The sequence below is a fragment of the Pleurodeles waltl genome, chromosome 5 (assembly GCF_031143425.1).
Source record: "Pleurodeles waltl isolate 20211129_DDA chromosome 5, aPleWal1.hap1.20221129, whole genome shotgun sequence".
NCBI classification, from domain to species: domain Eukaryota; kingdom Metazoa; phylum Chordata; class Amphibia; order Caudata; family Salamandridae; genus Pleurodeles; species Pleurodeles waltl.
The window spans coordinates 1,039,852,015-1,039,869,182 of NC_090444.1; the positions used below are offsets into that span (position 1 = coordinate 1,039,852,015).

Below are 17,168 nucleotides of genomic sequence, written 5' to 3' on the forward strand. Positions count from 1 at the left end.
ACTGCTTTTCATCCACTGAAGTCAAGATATTCTTTATGCCCCATATTTCCATCTGCTGTCTTCTACTCAGTCTCATGCCCACAGCTCAACAGGAAAAACAGAGTAAGAACAAGCCTGGCTCGCAAGCTGCAGAGACCAAGAAATACTAATACACCCACACCAATCATGGGTCTACTCTAGGAGATAAGAATTATCTATATGAAAATTAAGAATGCTCTCATGACACAACGCTGAGCATAACTCAAGCCTAATTTCCCAGTTTAACCAATGTAACATTTTTAAGTTTAAAAATATCACCGACCTCCAACTTTTCAGTGTTTTAGCCTCTGCAATTATTCTCTACAGAGTGTCAATGACAAAGTGAAAAGGTAAACAGACCCTTTGAAACGCAGGACTGCTCTGCAAAACCTACCAACCGGTCATTAACCCCTTCAATGTACTGTCACACCACGCACAAACCAGATGACAGGTGCAAAATACATTCATATGATAATTTCACGCCAATAAATACAACGAAAATAACCAATAAATGACTGACCCAATGAAGCAAGCCAGATTTGACAAGAGAACTTATTTTAATGGCGATTTCTCAGTGAGAGGGTCTACCAAAAAAAAGCCATCTCAAATACAACAGACAGTTGCTTTGATTGTATTGCAACAGATAACTATTTTAGTATAGGGTGAAAAAATGTGAAGAACGGGTATACACAAAGAAAATACAGGCGACAAATTAATCATACTGGTGCCCACCAGGGCAGAGGAAAGGGAAATGCACACAGCCATGCCTCATGCCCTACTGCCTGGTCCCTCCACTATTTGCACAATTAACTTTTCGCTTGTTTGTTTACAGTCTAAGAAACATTCTTATAACAAAGCTCACATACTATTAATGATTTGATGCCTATATTTCCAAGATCTGTTTTGATTGAACATCTTAACTGAATATTTCAAGTTAATGGCCCAATAAACATTAAAAACTCCAAAAATATTCTGTTGCTACAGTATTGTACAAACTGGAAGGTTATAGTAGTACATATTGGAGAGGTGGAGGGAACAATTAATGTAGAGGAGATAAATGCCAGGTTTCGTTGGCAGCTAGAGGGTTTTGGTGAGTACTTTCTACAAGTATGATAGTTATAAGGTTGAAAGAAAATAAAACATGTCAAGGATTCATCTGACTCAAAAATGCAGCCGTAATTTGCTCCTGGTGTGTTGTTGAGCATGTTTCCCCTCAAAGTAATAACTTGAGATGAGGCTCAAGGTTTTCATTGCACCTATTCTAGCAAAGGAACTGCTAAATGTAAAAAAAAAACAGGATGTCAGAGAAATCATGTAGTAGCCCTTCAAGTGGATCAATTTAGGGGTTTGTACCTACCATTTTCCGCCAACTTTTCCAAAATCTCACTACGGTATGTGTTCTGTTTGTCTCGCTTTCCCTCGCGCTCTATTTAATTAGCAAATTTAATTGCCACAAAGGGCAATTTTTAAGTGAGGATCTATGAGTTTCAGGAAAAAAAAAATGAAATATAAAAAGCATGAACTGTGCTTTTATGAAGCACGATGTGGACTCATGCACCACAGTACTATAGAACAAGTGGAGTAGATAATACGAGTCAGATTTTATCTGCCTTATTTGATTTTTGAATGCAAAAAGAACAAGTGATGGACAGAATGGTGAACAATGTCAAACATTCATCCCAGAACAGAGATCTGGGCCTAAATCCACCGTTTTTTTGCTAACCATGCCATTCCAGTTTAGACCCAGCCATATCCAAATCAGTCTTGACACTGCTCTCCGTGGGAACAGTCCAGCATTAACTGCCAGGCCAGGTCCTCCCTGGACTGGAAACAAGCATCCTGGGCCTGGATTTTGGGTATCACACTCACCAGCCAGGCTAGCTAGACTCCAGTGGAATGGGGAGCACAGAATCCACATCTGGGCATACCTGTCCCTCTTCGGGCGACAAATGCAAAAAGAACAAGTGATGGACAGAATGCTTAACAATGTCAAACATTCACCCCAGTACAGAGATCTGGGCCTAAACCCATAATTTTTCGCTACCCATGCCATTCCAGTTTGGACCTACCTATGTACAAATCGGTCTTGACCCTGTCCCCCATGGAAACAGTCCAGCCTGAACTGCCTTTCATCACGTTTGATGGTTATCAGGTTGAAAGGAAAAACATGTCAACGATTCATATGACTCAAAAAAGCAGCATGTCGTTTGCTCCTTGTGTGCTGTCGATCATGTTTCCCTTCAAAGTAATAATTCAGGATGAGGCTCAAGGTTTTTACTCCAAGTTTTCCAGCAACACTACTACTAACTTTCAAAAAACATGATGACAGAAGTCGTGTAGTAAATCTTCAAGTGTTGATTAAAAGTGATGAAAAGGCAGCTGAACATTGAGAAACGAAAACCTGTGTCTGCATGAGAAGGACTGAAAGGAGGTATTCTATCATAAGGGCACGCAAAGCATGACCTTAGCCTTTTCTCCCGGAAACCAAAACCCATGCTCAGGAAGATAATGTTTATTCACTAATGGTGAGAGTACTAAAACCTGTAATAAAAACACCTTTTCTATTTCTAGACTAGAAACAGCTTTAGTTCTCTCTCCGGTCATCAGTGATTAAAAAAAATAAATAAAAAAATAAAATAAAAAAAGGGTAAATAGCACTGATTGGGTCTTTTATCCATTGGTATGTATATTGCTCCCCTCAGCCGCATTCTACAGTGGTGCGTAGGCAGGAAGGAAATCCCATTACAATCTTACTTCGGTACCATACACTTTTTCAGTAAGAAAAAAGCATGTACACACCAGTTCTGGTGAACGCTGGGGTAGTTTATTGGCAGCAGAACACCTGATGCGCCCCCTTGTCTCATAATGGCAGCCACAGAATGTCTGAATTGCATCCAATCAGATCACTCTGTCCTGTGGGAAAGAGATAATCAAACGGAAAAAAAAAGTTCTCTCCACCTATCAGATCTCTATATTTTTTTAATTTTAAGGTACAGTGCGAGTTCCTTCGTGTTCCAGCAGGAACAACCATACAGATATCACTATATTTTTAATATTAATTTCTCAAATACAGAGCAACAGGTTTATACCAAATAAAAAAAAACACACTTTCAGAGTAAATTTGGTGTAATCCGGTTGTCATTTTTTGTTTGTATCACTTCCCAAAATCCTTATGAGAAACTGCATGGGGAAAATGCATTTTGGGACCCCTTCGATTTCTCTGCCTGATAGATCACCCCAAAACTTTCCAGGAAGGAGCTAGGGTTGATTAACCTTTTTTTTGGCAAGTTTTGTGAAAGCTGTAAAATTACATCAAAACAACAAACGTTCTTGCTATGAAACTCTTACCTAACTATAACTACACCGTGGCAACCGCCACTGTGTAATATAAACAGACATATACTACACAGTGACACAGTCATTGTATCATTAGGATTCAGCAACATTTTCCCCTGAAAAAACATTTTTGATTTATCCTGAAATATGGTCTACGTGGACAGACCACCACCAAAATTGGCACTTACTTAGTATTCAACTCAGGGAGGCCAAATTTTATGCAACTTCCTCCAATGGAAAAAGATTTATTTTTCCATTTTACCCCCACCCAACAGGAAATTTTGCTCCCAGCAAAGTCGTTTAAAGGAACCAAACTTGACAGTATTATGAAATTTCACTCAGAAAACGTGCTTTTCACGATTTCGCATAAATCTGTTCATTTTTTTTTTTTTACTAAATATTAATGTATTTAAAAGGGTGCTAATTGGACTTAAAACATTAACACATTTTTATATGTTGGTCACTTAAACCCCACAATTTCCAAAATTGCGAATGGTGACTTTCTTCTTTAAATTCCTCAAGGATTGTGACAGGCCCCTAACATTTTTCCTAAAACTGCAGTTTTAGCTTTGTAGGAAAAAATGTCTACTGCTAGAGTGGGTACTATGAGTGGGGCTGGATCTCAGCACCCTGCAAGAGTGCAATCACAGGTGTGGAAAATAGGAGGAAAGAAATAGCTTAGCGTGGTCTTTGAAAGTTGAAGGTAAACTGAGGGAATACATTATTTGATTAGCGCTATTTACAATTTAGATATTTAAAGTACGAGAAATTATGCATGAAGGTTTTACACTGTAAAGCTGGCATTAATGAAACATGTGACAAAGCTTATTAACCATGAAAGGGAAGGTGTGGTTTCGATTTCAAAATTTAGAATCAACATCCAATAGGGAGAAAGAGACAGAAGGACCTATCTTCTAAACGTTTGCTGAAAAAGAGGTGGTATTTGGCATCAAAACTGAAAATGCTCTGCTCAGTTGCAGCTTATATTCATCCTGTACAAACAAGGAGACCTTCCTCCATATTGTCATGGTACCCATAAAACAGAGGTAATGTATCCATGGATCAAATGAATGAGTCACATTAAATTGCGGATTCAACATTCTTTTTTAAGCAGCAAGCCGCAAGGACCACCAGAAAAAAAAAAGAAAAAAAACAGCCAGAAACAAAATAGCATTGACGTTTCTCAAATGCTGCATTTGACATTAGAAATGTAGGTTACAACTTTAAATTACATAAATAGCTACATAATGTGATAGATTAAATGTGCTTTGGTTTTGACAGTGTCATTCAAAAATTATTATTGCACATTTTGTGTATCTGCGATATCAGAGCAACATATATTCTACACGATGTTTGGTGCTTTTATTACAATACCCATCTTGAATTCTGGATTTAGGATCTCTGTTTTATATATACTGGTTGCTTCGTCTGGTATGTACTGATTGGCATAAAGTAGACTAAATCAACAGAGGGAATAAAGTTTGTACGACAAATCAGGTCTGAGGACAAAATGGTGCTACATAAGAGTAGAATAATAAGATAAATTATGCTACGTAAATATATAGACATACCGGTTTACAAAATAGTAAACCTATATGTCTGAGCTTAGAAAGCAAACACACCACTGTAGAAGATTATTAAGTGTCTATATTTTTGTGCATCATTAACAATGTGCAGAATACGTTGTCACACTTGGTTACATATTTATATACGGACATAGTACTTGAAACAAATTCTCAATGTGTGGAAGTGTGTTTTTCGGACTTGTGTTAACTAGGCCTTAGTTTAGACATAAGCGCCATCTTTTCCAGGATTGAAGTTGCCCAGGTCATTCATGTTTCTTCTTCCTCCCTGTCCAGGTCTTCCTTGTCATTTCTGCAGCAGAGTCAAGCTGAAATGTTTTGGTTTAATTCCACTGTTATTCTGCTGTTAATGAACCTTCAGTCACAACCAACACATTTCCAAGGATTTTCTCTGTTGGTTCACTGTGGCCTATTCATGTAACCCGCTATTGTTCACATACCTAGTTTGTTCTTGTAACTCCGGACGACAGAAGCACAGATGGTGCCAAGTAAGTATCCAAGTAGTCTGTTAGTGCTTAGACATTAAGGCAATATGACGTTTCGATTTCTTGAGCTCTGATTTGCTGATAAAATGCTACAATTGTTCCCACCACAGTGAGTCTTCAGATCTTAAAATTTCATGTGAAAATAATGTATAAAAACCCTCAGGTTTGGTGGCGAGCTAGAGACCCTTCCTGTTTTACTAGGGGTGTTGGCAATTACTTCCCTGATTTTGCTACCCACTTTGAATAATTTCAGATTTTTCCCATCCACTGCATAATTTGCACCGAGGGCCTTCATGGCTTTGACTCTGTATCCCTTCATTTTTTAAATTCTGTAATAAAACTCTTTAAATTGTTCATCGCTCTAGAACTGAGTTATTGAGTGGGCCAATTTATAAAACTGTACTTTCCAATTTTTGATACATTAGGAAGTGTCTTAAAGCGGGGGCACATTGCTGCACGAAATTGCAGTTTAACTTGGTCTCTGATCAAGTTAATATGGGCAGTCTGGCTGAGGTAAAATTGTGGGTTGTCTAAGTTTTTGAGGTATCCTGCACTCACGGCTGTAAGGCAAACTGGTAAGCTGTCACCACCGGACTTGGGCTCGGACTGTGTTTTGGCAATTAAAAAAGCAGCATTTGAATGGGATACGAATCTGAATGGACTAAAAAGATTAGCATATCGGTTACTATCCGTTAACATCCCTCAGCGCCGCTAACCCCCCCTCTCCCCCCCTTTCACCGACTGAGCACATCCGCAGCTTAGGAATCATCTTCGACCTATCCCTATCCATGACCCGTCAGGTGAAGTTTGTCGCATCCTCCAGCTGGCACACACTCCGCAAACTTCTGAAGATTTTCAGATGGATCCCAGCAGACAGACGCAGGACAGTCAGCCACACCTAGGTCACTAGCAAGCTGACTACGGCATCGCACTCTATGCCGGCCCCTCAACTAGGATCCCTCCGCTCCACCCAGATGGCCCTGGCCACCATCCTTCGCATCCTCAAAACCACCGCCGGAGGACGATCTTTCACCTACACTGCAACAAAGAGCTGGAACAAACTCCTCCTGCACCACAGACAAAGCATGTCGCTCACCATCTTCAGGAAGAATATCAAGATGTGGTTCTTTGGATGAGGCCCCTCCCCAGCGCCTTGAGACCCTCACAGGTGAGTAGCCACGTTTTACAAATATTGATTGATATCACGCCTGAATTAAGTTGATACATTATATAGACATATGAGAGAGACAAGCTGAGGAAAAGAGCAAGAAAGTGAGCAGGAAGAGGCAACACGCTCACAGACAACTAACACTGTAAAATGGGCCCATTTCCAGTTTCACCGTGTGCTATTGCGGGTCCAAAATCGTGGCCACGGCGATACCTTGAAAATCCCATCTACGGATCAATGATTTAGGAGGGGTACCTAAAAGGGTGAGTCACGATGGGCGCTTTCACGAAGCTTCGTATAAAATCAAAGTCAATGTAGGAAGAAGGGAGCAAGTCCAGCGTACAGTGCCTCGCAGAAGCAAATGAGCCGTCCCGAGAGTCTCGAGAACATCACTCACGTTAGAGCAAATTTCACAGTTGGACGTGCTGAAAACAAGTTGCAATGTGTACAAAAAAACAAACGACGAAAACACACAATAAACATGGCCTTTGGCTATATCGGCAACAAAGATAGGCCAAACAGGAGCCTAGGCTCTTGCGTGACAGAGTTAACGGCTCCCGTCACTCGCTCTCGCGCCGCGCGCACCTCCACAAACTGAGGCTTCGGTCACTCCAGGTAGGAGTGCGTTGCTTAAGGCCACACGCGTACCACACAGCCCGCGGCGGGTCAAACAGGAAGGAGGCGCGCGCGCCACCATCCTCGATCAACCGCCTCCTGCCGCTCGCACCAGTACGGCATCGTCCACCACCCCTGTAAGTGTTTGTAATTTCTATTCCCTCACCTGCAGATACATTTACGCAAGTCAAGCTCCAAAGTGCCCGATACCGCTGTCATCCATCCATCCCTTTCGATTCTTTAGCGCACTGCGCATGCACGAGGACGTTCTTGCACTTGCGCGAGAGTAACTGACTGACGTCACAGGGAGACAAGTCTATCCCGTTTGCTTAGTTCACCGATTCGGCATGGATTCGGGCTGTATGCTGACCCGGAAGTAAAGCAAAGCTGTTGACTCCACCAACGGTACACGATTGATGCAGCTTATTTAGTGTGACATAAGAGTAGGGTGACCAGACGTCTTGGATTTCCCCGAACAGTCGCGGTTTTCAGAGGACTGTCCCGGTGACCCGACATTTTTCATCATTTCAAATAAATGTCTCTGTTTTGGGACAAAGGTCAAGCCATCCTGCAAATGACATTTGAAATGTATACTATTATTACATCATTTTCCTATTTTTTCAGGTAGTGCAGGGGGAAGTCGGCTGCATGCTTCCAGCAGAGGTGAGACAGAGTGAGGAGGAGGACAGGGATTTACATAAAGTTAGCTATGATACCATGAGACCCCCTGTCCGCCTCCCACTCTGTCTCCCCTCTCGTGGGAGCATGCAGCCAACTTCTCCCAGCACTCCCTGAAAGCAACAGAGAAATTATTTAACCCCTTCGCTGCCAGGCCTTTTCCCACTCCTGTGCCAGGCCTTTTTTTGCCTATTTGGAATAGTTCTCGCTTAGACCCTCATAACTTTTTGTCCACATAAGCTACCCACGCCAAATTTGCGTCCTTTTTTTCCAACATCCTAGGAATTTTAGAGGTACCCAGACTTTGTGGGTTCCCCTGAATGAGGCCAAGAAATTAGCCAAAATACAGTGAAAATTTCGTTTTTTTTTTTTAAAAATTGAAAAAGGGGCTGCAGAAGAAGGCTTGTGGTTTTTTCCCTGAAAATGGCATCAACAAAGGGTTTGCGGTGCTAAATTCACCAGCTTCCCAGCTTTCAGGAACAGGCAGACTTACATCAGAAAACCACATTTTTCAACACAATTTTGGCATTTTACTGGGACATACCCCATTTTTACGATTTTTTGTGCTTTCACCCTCCTTCCAGTCAGTGACAGAAATGGGCGTGAAACCAATGCTGGATCCCAGAAACCTAAACATTTCTGAAAAGTAGACAAAATTCTGAATTCAGCAAGGGGTAATTTGTGTAGATCCTACAAGGGTTTCCTACAGAAAATAACTAAAACAAAATGTTGAAATTGAGGTGAAAAAACAAGCAATTTTTCTCTACGTTTTACTCTGTAACTTTTTCCTGCAATGTCAGATTTTTGAAAGCAATATACCGTTACGTCTGCTGGACTCTTCTGGTTGCGGGGATATATAGGGCTTGTAGGTTCATCAAGATCCCTAGGTACCCAGAGCCAATAAATGAGCTGCACCCTGCAGTGGGTTTTCATTCTATACCGGGTATACAGCAATTCATTTTCTGAAATATAAAGAGTGAAAAATAGATATCAAGAAAACCTTTGTATTTCCAAAATGGGCACAAGATAAGGTGTTGAGGAGCAGTGGTTATTTGCACATCTCTGAATTCCGGGGTGCCCATACTAGCATGTGAATTACAGGGCATTTCTCAAATAGACGTCTTTTTTACACACTCTCTTATATTTGGAAGGAAAAAATGTAGAGAAAGACAAGGGGCAATAACACTTGTTTTGCTATTCTATGTTCCCCCAAGTCTCCCAATAAAAATGATACCTCACTTGTCTGGGTAGGCCTAGCGCCCGCGACAGGAAATGCCCCAAAACACAACATGGACACATCCTATTTTTGGGCAGAAAACAGAGGTGTTTTTTGCAAAGTGCCTACCTGTAGATTTTTTGCCTCTAGCTCAGCCGGCACCTAGGGAAACCTACCAAGCCTGTGCATTTTTTAAAAATAGAGACGTAGGGTAATCCATGATGGGATGACTTGTGGGGCTCTGACCAGGTTCTGTTACCCAGAATCCTTTGCAAACCTCAAACTTTGGCTAAAATAACACATTTTCCTCACATTTCAGTGACAGAAAGTTCTGGAATCTGAGAGGAGCCACGAATTTCCTTCCACCCAGCGTTCTCCCAAGTCTCCCGATAAAAATAATTCTTAACTTGTGTGGGTAGGCCTAGCGCCCGCGACAGGAAATGCCCCAAAACACAACGTGGACATATCCCATTTTTTGACAGAAAACAGAGGTGTTTTTTGCAAAGTGCCTACCTGTAGATTTTTTCCCTCTCGCTCAGCCGACACCTAGGGAAACCTACCAAACCTGTGCATTTATGAAAACTAGAGACCTAGGGGAATCCAAGATGGGGTGACTTGTGGGGCTCTGACCAGGTTCTGTTACCCAGAATCCTTTGCAAACCTCAAAATTTGGTTAAAAAAACAAATTTTCCTCACATTTCGGTGACAGAAAGTTCTGGAATCTGAGAGGAGCCACAAATTTCCTTCCACCCAGCGTTCCCCCAAGTCTCCCGATAAAAATGATACCTCACTTGTGTGGGTAGGGCTAGCGCCCGCGACAGGAAATGCCCCAAAACATAACGTGGACACATCCCATTTTTTGACAGAAAACAGAGGTGTTTTTTGCAAAGTGCCTACCTGTAGATTTTGGCCTCTAGCTCAGCCGGCACCTAGGGAAACCTACCAAACCTCTGCATTTTTGAAAACTAGAGACCTAGGGGAATCAAAGATGGGGTGACTTGTGGGGCTCTGACCAGGTTCTGTTACCCAGAATCCTTTGCAAACCTCAAAATTTGGCTATAAAAACACATTTTCCTCACATTTCGGTGACAGAAAGTTCTGGAATCTGAGAGGAGCCACACATTTTCTTCCACCCAGCGTTCCCACAAGTCTCCCGATAAAAATAATACCTAACTTGTGTGGGTAGCCCCAGCTCCCGCGACAGGAAATGCCCCAAAACACAACGTGGACACATCCCATTTTTTGGCAGAAAACAGAGGTGTTTTTTGCAAAGTGCTACCTGTAGATTTTTTGCCTCTAGCTCAGCCGGCACCTAGGGAAACCTACCAAACCTGTGCATTTATAAAAACTAGAGACCTAGGGGAATCCAATATGGGGTGACTTGTGGGGCTCTGACCAGGTTCTGTTACCCAGAATCCTTTGCAAACCTCAAAATTTGTTTAAAAAAACACATTTTCCTCACATTTCGGTGACAGAAAGTTCTGGAATCTGAGAGGAGCCACAAATTTCCTTCCACCCAGCGTTCCCCCAAGTCTCCCGATAAAAATTATACCTCAGTTGTGTGGGTAGGGCTAGCGCCCGCGACAGGAAACGCCCCAAAACATAACGTGGACACATCCCATTTTTTGACAGAAAACAGAGGTGTTTTTTGCAAAGTACCTACCTGTAGATTTTTTGCCTCTAGCTCAGCCGGCACCTAGGGAAACCTACCAAACCTGTGCATTTATGAAAACTAGAGACCTAGGGGAATCCAAGATGGGGTGACTTGTGGGGTTCTGACCAGGTTCTGTTACCCAGAATCCTTTGCAAACCTCAACATTTGGTTAAAAAAACAAATTTTCCTCACATTTCGGTGACAGAAAGTTCTGGAATCTGAGAGGAGCCACAAATTTCCTTCCACCCCGCGTTCCCCCAAGTCTCCCGATAAAAATGATACCTCACTTGTGTGGGTAGGGCTAGCGTCCGCAACAGGAAATGCCCCAAAACATAACGTGGACACATCCCATTTTTTGACAGAAAACAGAGGTGTTTTTTGCAAAGTGCCTACCTGTAGATTTTGGCCTCTAGCTCAGCCGGCACCTAGGGAAACCTACCAAACCTGTGCATTTTTTAAAACTAGAGACCTAGGGGAATCCAAGATGGGGTGACTTGTGGGGCTCTGACCAGGTTCTGTTACCCAGAATCCTTTGCAAACCTCAAAATTTGGCTAAAAAAACACATTTTCCTCACATTTCGGTGACAGAAAGTCCTGGAATCTGAGAGGAGCCACACATTTTCTTCCACCCAGCATTCCTCCAAGACTCCAGATAAAAATGATACCTCAATTGCGAGGGTAGGTCTAGCGCCTGTGACAGGAAATCCCCCAAAACACAACGTGGACACATCCCATTTTTTGACAGAAAACAGAGGTGTTTTTTGCTAAGTGCCTACCTGTAGATTTTGGCTTCTAGCTCAGCCGGCACCTAGGGAAACCTACCAAACCTCTGCATTTTTGAAAACTAGAGACCTAGGGGAATCCAAGATGGGGTGACTTGTGGGGCTCTGACCAGGTTCTGTTACCCAGAATCCTTTGCAAACCTCAAAATGTGGCTAAAAAAACACATTTTCCTCACATTTTGGTGACAGAAAGTTCTGCGATCTGAGAGGAGCCACAAATTTCCTTCCACCCAGCGTTCCCGCAAGTCTCGCGATAAAAATGATACCTCACTTGTGTGGGTAGAACTAGCGCCCGCGACAGGAAATGCCCCAAAACACAACGTGGACACATCCCATTTTTTGACAGAAAACATAGGTGTTTTTTGCAAAGTGCCTACCTGTAGATTTTTTGCCTCTAGCTCAGCCGGCACCTAGGGAAACCTACCAAACTTATGCATTTATGAAAACTAGAGACCTAGGGGAATCCAAGATGGGGTGACTTGTGGGGCTCTGACCAGGTTCTGTTACCCAGAATCCTTTGCAAACCTCAAAATTTGGTTAAAAAAACACATTTTCCTCACATTTTGGTGACAGAAAGTTCTGGAATCTGAGAGGAGCCACAAATTTCCTTCCACCCAGTGTTACCCCAAGTCTCCCGATAAAAATGATACCTCACTTGGGTGGGTAGGGCTAGCGCCCGCGACAGAAAATTCCCCAAAACATAACGTGGACATATCCCATTTTTTGACAGAAAACAGAGGTGTTTTTTGCAAAGTGCCTACCTGTAGATTTTGGCCTCTAGCTCAGCCGGCACCTAGGGAAACCTACCAAACCTGTGCATTTTTTAAAAATAGAGACGTAGGGTAATCCATGATGGGATGACTTGTGGGGCTCTGACCAGGTTCTGTTACCCAGAATCCTTTGCAAACCTCAAACTTTGGCTAAAATAACACATTTTCCTCACATTTCAGTGACAGAAAGTTCTGGAATCTGAGAGGAGCCACGAATTTCCTTCCACCCAGCGTTCTCCCAAGTCTCCCGATAAAAATAATTCTTAACTTGTGTGGGTAGGCCTAGCGCCCGCGACAGGAAATGCCCCAAAACACAACGTGGACATATCCCATTTTTTGACAGAAAACAGAGGTGTTTTTTGCAAAGTGCCTACCTGTAGATTTTTTCCCTCTCGCTCAGCCGACACCTAGGGAAACCTACCAAACCTGTGCATTTATGAAAACTAGAGACCTAGGGGAATCCAAGATGGGGTGACTTGTGGGGCTCTGACCAGGTTCTGTTACCCAGAATCCTTTGCAAACCTCAAAATTTGGTTAAAAAAACAAATTTTCCTCACATTTCGGTGACAGAAAGTTCTGGAATCTGAGAGGAGCCACAAATTTCCTTCCACCCAGCGTTCCCCCAAGTCTCCCGATAAAAATGATACCTCACTTGTGTGGGTAGGGCTAGCGCCCGCGACAGGAAATGCCCCAAAACATAACGTGGACACATCCCATTTTTTGACAGAAAACAGAGGTGTTTTTTGCAAAGTGCCTACCTGTAGATTTTGGCCTCTAGCTCAGCCGGCACCTAGGGAAACCTACCAAACCTCTGCATTTTTGAAAACTAGAGACCTAGGGGAATCCAAGATGGGGTGACTTGTGGGGCTCTGACCAGGTTCTGTTACCCAGAATCCTTTGCAAACCTCAAAATTTGGCTATAAAAACACATTTTCCTCACATTTCGGTGACAGAAAGTTCTGGAATCTGAGAGGAGCCACACATTTTCTTCCACCCAGCGTTCCCACAAGTCTCCCGATAAAAATAATACCTAACTTGTGTGGGTAGCCCCAGCTCCCGCGACAGGAAATGCCCCAAAACACAACGTGGACACATCCCATTTTTTGGCAGAAAACAGAGGTGTTTTTTGCAAAGTGCTACCTGTAGATTTTTTGCCTCTAGCTCAGCCGGCACCTAGGGAAACCTACCAAACCTGTGCATTTATAAAAACTAGAGACCTAGGGGAATCCAATATGGGGTGACTTGTGGGGCTCTGACCAGGTTCTGTTACCCAGAATCCTTTGCAAACCTCAAAATTTGTTTAAAAAAACACATTTTCCTCACATTTCGGTGACAGAAAGTTCTGGAATCTGAGAGGAGCCACAAATTTCCTTCCACCCAGCGTTCCCCCAAGTCTCCCGATAAAAATTATACCTCAGTTGTGTGGGTAGGGCTAGCGCCCGCGACAGGAAACGCCCCAAAACATAACGTGGACACATCCCATTTTTTGACAGAAAACAGAGGTGTTTTTTGCAAAGTACCTACCTGTAGATTTTTTGCCTCTAGCTCAGCCGGCACCTAGGGAAACCTACCAAACCTGTGCATTTATGAAAACTAGAGACCTAGGGGAATCCAAGATGGGGTGACTTGTGGGGTTCTGACCAGGTTCTGTTACCCAGAATCCTTTGCAAACCTCAACATTTGGTTAAAAAAACAAATTTTCCTCACATTTCGGTGACAGAAAGTTCTGGAATCTGAGAGGAGCCACAAATTTCCTTCCACCCCGCGTTCCCCCAAGTCTCCCGATAAAAATGATACCTCACTTGTGTGGGTAGGGCTAGCGTCCGCAACAGGAAATGCCCCAAAACATAACGTGGACACATCCCATTTTTTGACAGAAAACAGAGGTGTTTTTTGCAAAGTGCCTACCTGTAGATTTTGGCCTCTAGCTCAGCCGGCACCTAGGGAAACCTACCAAACCTGTGCATTTTTTAAAACTAGAGACCTAGGGGAATCCAAGATGGGGTGACTTGTGGGGCTCTGACCAGGTTCTGTTACCCAGAATCCTTTGCAAACCTCAAAATTTGGCTAAAAAAACACATTTTCCTCACATTTCGGTGACAGAAAGTCCTGGAATCTGAGAGGAGCCACACATTTTCTTCCACCCAGCATTCCTCCAAGACTCCAGATAAAAATGATACCTCAATTGCGTGGGTAGGTCTAGCGCCTGTGACAGGAAATCCCCCAAAACACAACGTGGACACATCCCATTTTTTGACAGAAAACAGAGGTGTTTTTTGCTAAGTGCCTACCTGTAGATTTTGGCTTCTAGCTCAGCCGGCACCTAGGGAAACCTACCAAACCTCTGCATTTTTGAAAACTAGAGACCTAGGGGAATCCAAGATGGGGTGACTTGTGGGGCTCTGACCAGGTTCTGTTACCCAGAATCCTTTGCAAACCTCAAAATGTGGCTAAAAAACCAAATTTTCCTCACATTTTGGTGACAGAAAGTTCTGCGATCTGAGAGGAGCCACAAATTTCCTTCCACCCAGCGTTCCCGCAAGTCTCGCGATAAAAATGATACCTCACTTGTGTGGGTAGAACTAGCGCCCGCGACAGGAAATGCCCCAAAACACAACGTGGACACATCCCATTTTTTGACAGAAAACATAGGTGTTTTTTGCAAAGTGCCTACCTGTAGATTTTTTGCCTCTAGCTCAGCCGGCACCTAGGGAAACCTACCAAACTTATGCATTTATGAAAACTAGAGACCTAGGGGAATCCAAGATGGGGTGACTTGTGGGGCTCTGACCAGGTTCTGTTACCCAGAATCCTTTGCAAACCTCAAAATTTGGTTAAAAAAACACATTTTCCTCACATTTTGGTGACAGAAAGTTCTGGAATCTGAGAGGAGCCACAAATTTCCTTCCACCCAGTGTTACCCCAAGTCTCCCGATAAAAATGATACCTCACTTGGGTGGGTAGGGCTAGCGCCCGCGACAGAAAATTCCCCAAAACATAACGTGGACATATCCCATTTTTTGACAGAAAACAGAGGTGTTTTTTGCAAAGTGCCTACCTGTAGATTTTGGCCTCTAGCTCAGCCGGCACCTAGGGAAACCTACCAAACCTGTGCATTTTTGAAAACTAGAGACCTAGGGGAATCCAAGATGGGGTGACTTGTGGGGCTCTGACCAGGTTCTGTTACCCAGAATCCTTTGCAAACCTCAAAATTCGTTTAAAAAAACACATTTTCCTCACATTTCGGTGACAGAAAGTTCTGGAATCTGAGAGGAGCCACAAATTTCCTTCCACTCAGCATTCCCCCAAGTCTCCCGATAAAAATGATACCTCACTTGTGTGGGTAGGGCTAGCGCCGGCGACAGGAAATGCCCCAAAACATAACGTGGACATATCCCATTTTTTGACAGAAAACAGAGGTGTTTTTTGCAAAGTGCCTACCTGTAGATTTTGGCCTCTAGCTCAGCCGGCACCTAGGGAAACCTACCAAACCTGTGCATTTGTGAAAACTAGAGACCTAGGGGAATCCAAGATGGGGTGACTTGTGGGGCTCTGACCAGGTTCTGTTACCCAGAATCCTTTGCAAACCTCAAAATTTGGCTAAAAAAATACATTTTCCTCACATTTCGGTGACAGAAAGTCCTGGAATCTGAGAGGAGCCACAAATTTCCTTCCACCCAGCGTTCCCCCAAGTCTCCCGATAAAAGTTATACCTCACTTGTGTGGGTAGGCCTAGAGCCCGTGGCAGGAAATGCCCCAAAACACAACGTGGACTCATCCTATTTTTTGACAGAAAACAGAGCTGTTTTTTGCAAAGTGCCTACCTGTAGATTGTGGCCTCTAGCTCAGCCGGCACCTAGGGAAACATACCAAACATCTGCATTTTTGAAAACTAGAGACCTAGGGGAATCCAAGATGGGGTGACTTGTGGGGCTCTGACCAGGTTCTGTTACCCAGAATCCTTTGCAAACCTCAAAATGTGGCTAAAAAAACACATTTTCCTCACATTTTGGTGACAGAAAGTTCTGCGATCTGAGAGGAGCCACAAATTTCCTTCCACCCAGCGTTCCCGCAAGTCTCGCGATAAAAATGATACCTCACTTGTGTGGGTAGAACTAGCGCCCGCGACAGGAAATGCCCCAAAACACAACGTGGACACATCCCATTTTTTGACAGAAAACAGAGGTGTTTTTTGCAAAGTGCCTACCTGTAGATTTTTTGCCTCTAGCTCAGCCGGCACCTAGGGAAACCTACCAAACTTATGCATTTATGAAAACCAGAGACCTAGGGGAATCCAAGATGGGGTGACTTGTGGGGCTCTGACCAGGTTCTGTTACCCAGAATCCTTTGCAAACCTCAAAATTTGGTTAAAAAAACACATTTTCCTCACATTTCGGTGACAGAAAGTTCTGGAATCTGAGAGGAGCCACAAATTTCCTTCCACCCAGCGTTACCCCAAGTCTCCCGATAAAAGTTATACCTCACTTGTGTGGGTAGGCCTAGAGCCCGTGGCAGGAAATGCCCCAAAACACAACGTGGACTCATCCCATTTTTTGACAGAAAACAGAGGTGTTTTTTGCAAAGTGCCTACCTGTAGATTTTGGCCTCTAGCTCAGCCGGCACCTAGGGAAACCTACCAAACCTCTGCATTTTTGAAAACTAGAGACCTAGGGGAATCCAAGATGGGGTGACTTGTGGGGCTCTGACCAGGTTCTGTTACCCAGAATCCTTTGCAAACCTCAAAATGTGGCTAAAAAAAACACATTTTCCTCACATTTTGGTGACAGAAAGTTCTGCGATCTGAGAGGAGCCACAAATTTCCTTCCACCCAGCGTTCCCGCAAGTCTCGCGATAAAAATGATA

The 17,168-nt window shown here is 43.3% G+C and overlaps 1 protein-coding gene across 10 annotated transcripts in view; it reads right to left on the reverse strand.

Moving 5' to 3' along the window:
- BCLAF1 (BCL2 associated transcription factor 1) overlaps positions 1–7,497 on the reverse strand; it is a 539,194-nt gene extending 531,697 nt beyond the window's left edge. For 6 of the 10 annotated variants that reach the window (XM_069235222.1, XM_069235220.1, XM_069235219.1 and 3 more), the window contains exon 1: positions 7,372–7,497. The gene's annotated coding sequence lies outside the window, so the exon portion shown is untranslated. The remainder of the gene's footprint in view (positions 1–7,371) is intronic. The other 4 variants (XM_069235221.1, XM_069235218.1, XM_069235216.1 and 1 more) reach the window with 1 other exon arrangement.
- Positions 7,498–17,168: the final 9,671 nt, after the last annotated feature.